Here is a 7,761-nt window from a genome sequence, read left to right on the forward strand (position 1 = left end):
AAACAGCAACTAATGAACCTAAAGGATAGATACCACCTGCAAAACTAACGTCATTTACAAGATACCATGCAAGAACTGTAAAAAATACTACATCGGACAAACTAGCAGGAATCTTGCCACCAGGATACATGAACACTAACCAGCTACCAAACAGCATGACCCACTATCACTAGTTTCTCTACATACAGACAAAGAAGAATACTTTGACTAGGACAACACACACATCCAAGGACAGGCAAAGCAAAGACACGCACGAGAATTCATAGAGACACGGCATCCTAACCAGAACTCCATCAATAAACACATCGACTTAGACCCTATTTAGTTTCCCTTAAAAAAAAACAGAAATGACATCACCCACCTTAAGAAACCAAGACCTATAAATAGAGAGGCGGAACATACCACCAGCACTTCGCTGGAGACTCTCACTGATGATGTTACCTAGTATGGTGACGAAACATCTGAAAACAAACCTTCAAGCTCAGTGAGCTAACTTATATATTGGAACAATAAATAAATGAAAATTCTTGTATCTTGTGTCACAATCCATCTTTCAGAGAAGCTTCCTTCATTTCCTGCAAGTTAATGTAAATGATTCAATGGCACTAAAGAGCAGAGAGTTCTAGAGAAGTATAGCACGGAACCCAACCCTTTGGTCCAACTCATCCATACTGACTAGATATCCTAACCTAATCTAGTCCCATTTGCCAGCACTTGACCCATGTCCCTCTTAACCCTTCCTATTAATATACCCATCCAGGTGCCTTTTAAATGCTGCAATTGTACCAGCCACCACCACTTCCTCTGGCGGCTCATCCCATACACGCACCATCCCCTGCGTATTGCTGCCTTTGTCAATATTTATCCCTCAGTCTCCAACACTTTGGAGAAAGCAGATTCTCTGGTCATTATCATGTAACTGTTTGCAGGATCTTGTTGTGCACACGTTAGCCGCCACAGTTTATAGATTCATTGAGATGTACAGCATGGAAACAGACCCTTCGGTCCAACCCGTCCATGCGACCAGATATCCCCAACCCAACCTAGTCCCACCTGCCAGGTCCCAGCCCATATCCCCCCAAACCCTTCCTATTCATATACCCATCCAAATGCCTCTTAAATGTTGCAATTGTACCAGCCTCCACCACTTCCTCTGACAGGTCATTCCATACACGTACCACCCTCTGCATGAAAAAGTTGTCCCTTAGGTTTCTTTTATATCCTTCCCCGCTCACCCTAAACTTATGCCCTGTAGTTCCGGACTAGAGGGAAAAGACTTTGTTTATTTATCACAAGAGCCTATTGTAATCTAAGATAAGTTTCTTCGTTGTCCACTGCACCTCCAATTTTGGTGTCATCTGCAAGTTTTTATAGTGATTCTTTATATATTAAATCATTTTCCAGAACTAACAAGGAAATCGAAGAGTTGCTATTTAATTAACAATGTATTGAGATAACTCTTAAAGTTGTTCAGGTGTGTGGAGGTTAGGCGTGCATTAATAAAGGGCTCGATGCACTCTGATGCAGTGAAAGTTGGATTTCAGTCAACACTTTATTTTGTGTTGCAGGGATGAAACAAAGCCTGGGTCCAGACTAGTAAACTTATTGTGTATTGCACCAACCTTTTATGAGGCTGCTGGCATGCCACATGCTCTTCAGTAAGTTCAACTTGAGTGCAAGTTGGTAGTAATACAAAAAGTGAACCTTTGCACGTTGAGACAGATTGAGAAATTTAACAACTACATGTTAAATATTCTCATACCAGTTCGGGTGAATATATCTTGTTCTATGATCAATTGGATTAATTCCTTCATTTGAGAAAAAGTATTATCTCTTATTTGGCTCAACATTTAGAAACATGAAAGGCTTTTAATTCTTTGCTTCCACTGGATTTCCTATTGCCTTTTTATTAAGGGTTATTAGTGAAGTAACCAATTACCCTTCTTCCAACATTTTTATGAACTTATGCTGTTCCACTTTCAAATTATCCCAGCAGTGCTAAAAATATGCCTGGAGCCCACAAAATTCTTAGAATTTTCATCATTTTTCAAAGGCTGAAATAGCTGTCTCTCAAAGAGCCATTCAAATGTTCCATTTTTGTTTCTGATTGCCTTTAATAGGGGAAAGGATATTTACATGAAAGCCAGTGGGGATGAAGAATGAGAAAGCACAAATTGAGAAAACAAATAAGGGAAAGAAAACAAAAGAAGTTTGAAAGAAGTTTTGAAACACTTCTGAAAGTGTGGGGAAAGGAATGAATGTGAAATGGTCTGGCTAGCAATTGCAAAGTGAGTGATTGAATGCTATGCTACCAGCTGTGGAGCAGAGGCTGAAGGAGTGACACAAAGATGCAGGAGGTGATTTTGGGCTTTCTTGGTAATGCAAAACCAAACAAAGTGGAATCAGCAGCCGATTTTGCACCTTGATCAATTTTCCTTTCTGTTGCCTTATGTGTAAAAGAGAGTGCTGATTGGCTATTGTCTGATTTGCATAACCAATCAGAGAATCCCTACAAAAATGGAAACAGGCCCTTCATTGTTAGGGCCGACTGCCTGCCCCTCTTCCACGGTTATGTTAGAGCCCGGGTGTCTCTGGAGAGGGAGCATGCGGTGTCGACCAACACTCTTGAGTTGTTCGGGGAGAGGTGGACACCACAGAAAGTGGAATTTCCCCTTTGATGTGAAGGGCACTGCTTGTCATTGGCCACTTGGGTGTTTCTTTTCTTCCTGATGGTGGAAACTGAATAAAGATTCGTACACCTTGTGTCTTTCACTGTGTCTCATGCCTGCACACACAACATGGGTGCTGGGGAAAAATAAGCACTAGTGTGGGAGTAATAAAAAAAACAAAAAAAAGAAACAGGCCCTTTGGCCCAACAAGTCCACATGACCCTCCAATGAGTAACCTACCCTTACTACTCTACATTTACCCCGGACTAATGCACCTAACCTACATTTCCCTGAACATTATGAGTAATTTAGCATGGGCAATTCACCTAACCTGCATATCTTTGGATTGTGGGAGGAAACTGGAGTACCTGGAGGAAACCCACACAGACACAGGGAGAATGTGCAAACTCCACACAAACAGTCGCCTGAAACTAGAATCGAATCTGGGTCCCTGGCACTGTGAGGCAACAGTGCTAATCACTCAGCCACTATGCCAGCATCACCAGCCTCATCAGTTACCATTAACTGGAGTATGGGATTCAGAGGAGTTAAAAAGTGGATGGAACAAGGCTAAGGAGGAGTTTATAGGTAAGGATTTTGCAATGGAGGATGTCAAAGAGACTGGCCACAATGGATAAGAAAGATGTAACATGGGATGGAAGAATCTATAAGAACCTGCATTTTGCTCTGGATATACCTCACTGCTTTGAACACTGAGATAGTGTGCAAGAAAATCATGCCTGCAAACGGCAGCTATGAATGGGCCATGATATCTGGGTAAAAATCAATGACTTGACCTTGGTGTTGGAGCGGACATGGTGTTTAAAGTTCAGTTCAGGGTTCAACAAAGTCTAAAAGCTCCAAGTCCTAAACTGCAGTAGTACCTAGGTTGACAGAGCTCCAGCTTGGAGCTATGACCTTAGTTCCTTCCAAGGTTGACAAGAAAAAGAAGCATGCAATGTAAATATAAACCATTTTATGGCAGAGGCCAAACCATTGCACCTTGGGTCACAGAGCACAACAACAGGGATCAGGCTTCTTTTCTCATCAAAGACAACCATGAAAAACGTCAGCACATATTGACGTGAAAAAGCACCAATGGTCAAGACTGAAGGCACAAGATAAACTGGAAGCACCTTTGATCTTTAGGAGTTATATTTCTTCTTCCCTTTTTGTTATTATCTTTATATTAGATTCGCTATAGTATGGAAACAGGCCCACACCAACCCTCTGAATAGTAACCCACCCGAACCCATTCCCCTACCTGATATTTACCTCTAATGAATGCACCTAACACTGTGGGCAATTTAGCATGGCCAACTCACCTGACCTGCACATCTTTGGGTTGTGGGAGGAAACCCACACAGAACAGGGAGAATGAGCAAACTCCACACAGGCAATCACCCGAGGTGGAACTCAACCCTGGGTCCCTGGCGCTGTGAGGCAGCAATGCTAACCACTGAGCCACCGTGCCGCCCCTTATCCTTCCATTTCCATCTCTTCAGCCTGTCAAGAGCTGCTCTTCCCCTCCCTCACCCCTATCATTCGTCATGCCTCTCAATTTCCTTTCTCTTTCCCCTTGTTCCTTTCCCTCTTCTTCCAAGTTCACTCCCATGCCCGAGCATGCCTTAACACTGTCATATTTTGAAAAAAATGAATCCAGCATTGCAGCACTACTGCATCGACTTTGCTGATATTTTTAGAAATATTTTTCATTTAGGTAGCTCCCTTCCCAACTAGTGGACATCCCATAGCACTTTGCAAGTCGACAAAACACCTCTGAAGTGCATTCACTATTGTAATTTATGAACCAAGAAAGCAACTTGCACACAGCAAACTCCAACGGGTAGCAATGTAAAAACAACCAGATACTCTCTTTCAGTCAACTGAGGGCGAAGCATTGACCAAGACAGCAAGGGTAAAAGGCTTTGTGCATGGGAAGTCACGTCTCACAAACTTGACTGAGTTTTTTGAAGAAGCAACAAAGAGGATTGATGAAGGCAGAGCAGTAGATGCGATCTATATGGACTTCAGCAAGGCATTTGACAAGGTTCCCCATGGAAGACTGATTAGCAAGGTTAGATCTCATGGAATACAGGAAGAACTAGCCATTTGGATACAGAACTGACTCAAAGGTAGAAGACAGTGGGTGGTGGTGAAAGGTTGTTTTTCAGATTGGAGGCCCGTGTCCACTGGATTGCCACAAGGATCAATGCTGGGTCCTCTACTTTTCATCATTTATATAAATGATTTGGATGTGAGCATAAGAGGTATAGTTAGTAAGTTTGCAGATGATATCAAAATTGGAGTTGTAGTGGACAGTGAAGAAGGTTGCCTCAGATTACAATGGGATCTTGATCAGATGGGTCAATGGGCTGAGGAGTGGCAGATGGAGTTTAATTTAGATAAATGTGAGGTGCTGCATTTTGGGAAAGCAAATCTTAGCAGGATGTACAAAGAGACCTTGGAGTGCAGGTTCATAGCTCCTTGAAAGTAGAGTTGCAAGTAGATAGGATGGTGAAAAAGGCATTTGGTATGTTTCATTTATTGGTCAGAGTATTGAGTACAGGAGTTGGGAGGTCATGTTGCAGCTATACATGATATTGGTTAGGCCACTGTTGGAATATTGTGTGTAAGTCTGGTCTCCTTCCTATTGGAAGGATGTTGTAAAACTTGAAAGGGTTCAGAAAAGATTTACAAGATATTGCCATGGTTGGAGGATTTGATCTATAGGGAGATGTTGAATAGGCTGGAGCTGTTTTCCCTGGAACGTTGGAGGCTGAGGGGTGACCTTATAGAAGTTTATAAAATCACGAGGGGCATGGATAGGATAAATGGACAAAGTCTCTTCCCTGGGGTTGGGGAGTCCAGAACTAGGGGACATAGGTTTAGGGTGAGAAGGGAAAGATATAAAGGAGACATAAGGGGCAACATTTTCACACAGAGGGTAGCACATGTGTGGAATGAGCTGACAGAGGAAGTGAAGGAGGCTAGTACAATTTTAACATTTAAAAGGCATCTGCATGGGTATATGAATAGGAAGGGTTTGGAGGGATATGGGCCGGGTGCTCGCAGGTGGGACTAGATTGGGTTGAGACATCTGGTTGGCATGGACAGGTTAGACCGAAGGGTCTGCTTCCATGCTGTACATCTCTGAGTCTATGACTCTAAGTCCTCCTTGGGAATTTTTACATCCACCTGTAAAGGAGATTATTTCATCCGAATGTTAGCACCACTCCTTTAACACTGCATTGGAGTACGAAACCTGATGTGCTCAACTCTTGGAATCGATTTAAAGCAAGATCTTCGATTCAGGTGCGAAGTGTTACCATTGGAGCCACAGTTGACATTTGTTTTTTTTAATAGTGACAACACTGAAATATTCTGCATTTATATATCTTTCTGTGAGTCCAAAGTTTGCAGCTCTTCTGTCTTCAGCCCTGTCTCTCATCTTTTGATGTTAATTCTTCGCTGTATTTCTTATTTAAAGTTATAATGCAGTTGAGAAATTGTTTTCTTGGTCTGCCACTGGAGTTGGCTAAATCAACCCCTTTCAAATGCAAAATCCAGAAGATCAGTGGACAAGGTGTCTTCATAGAATCCCTACAATGGGGGAGCAGGCCATTCAGTTCCAGACCCTCTGAAGAGCATCTCACCCAGGCAAACCCCCCACCCTATCCCTGTAATCCTGCATTCCCCCTAGCTAATCCACATAACCTGCACAACGCAGGACACCATGGGCAATTTAGCATGGCCCATCCACCTAACCTGCACATCTTTGGCCTTTGGGAGGAACCCGGAGGAAACTCAAGTAGACATAGGGAGAATGTGCAAATTCCACACAGGCAGTCATCCGAGGCTGGAATTGAACCCAAATCCCTTGCACTTTAAGGCAGCAGTGCTAACGGCTGAGTCACCATGCCTGATCGTGCTTGTTCATATTTGTACGCTACATGAAGCCCTGAAGACACAGTCAACAGAAGCCTTCTGCACCAAGAATGCACCAAACATGGGTTGGTGATTGGAATATTAATTGTATTGTTCATATTCTGGAGTTTTAATTTGTGTAAGTCTGTTTTATTGGTACTTTCAACAAATCTCACAAAATAACAGTGCGAGACAGTGCACTTTTAAAACAGCCATCAGAAGCACACTTTTGCAAATCACCAATATCAATGAACTTGTTCTTTTTCAGTAATCTTTCTTTCCAGGCAGTATCAATCAGGGTAATATCAATCAGGCTTTCTGTTTATTATTCACCAATCTGCTGGATCTAAATATGGACAAGGACAAAAATAGATTTGTTTCAGATGAACCTTTTTGAGCGTTGCCAAGAACCTCCCTTAATGAGAAAGGACAGATATGCAAAGATTGGTTCAGAAAAAGATGGAGTTCAATCTTTTTGCTGGTCTCCCACGTTAATAGCAAGTCTCCAGAGAGTTGTTTGTTTCTGTGTTACCATACTACCTAGCAAGGAGGTCACCCATTAAAGGGGTGGGAAAAAAAAAGTTCCTTTCCTTATCTCCACCCTATCAAACTAAACAGTTGTCTGAACCAATTTTCCTATTTACCCTTCATCTGAAGAACACTCTCACTCTCCCTCTCACTCTGTCCAAATCTTACCCAAAACTACCCACTCATTAACAAGCATGTCCATCACACACTATCCACGTGGCAAGGTTTGTGGGGGAAGATATCAGAATAAAAGATAGCTTTTTTTTAACTTCACATTCACTCTGAACGGGGGTATTTGGAAAGCAATAAGGTGTAAGAACCTTCATTGAATCTCCCAACCCTAGCCAAAACCCTTCCTGCTGCTCATGCTGAGTTTAACTCAAACAGTACAGCAAGGATTCAGCTTGTAACCTTAATTCTCTGGACAGCATCACTTGCTCATTGGCTAAGTTCATTTAGAAGGAGATAAAAAAAAACAAATCTGCTGAGGTTTCCTTCAGCCTTTGTTTTTGATTTCTGCTCTAACTCAGCCCAAATTGACAACAGTGGGATGATGTGGAATCAGCCATCTGATTGGAATCTTTATGCACCGAGAAAAAGAGCTTTATCAGGCTACGTTCCTCTAAAAGATATCAGC

The sequence above is a fragment of the Chiloscyllium punctatum genome, chromosome 4 (assembly GCF_047496795.1).
Source record: "Chiloscyllium punctatum isolate Juve2018m chromosome 4, sChiPun1.3, whole genome shotgun sequence".
Classification (NCBI taxonomy): Eukaryota; Metazoa; Chordata; class Chondrichthyes; order Orectolobiformes; family Hemiscylliidae; genus Chiloscyllium; species Chiloscyllium punctatum.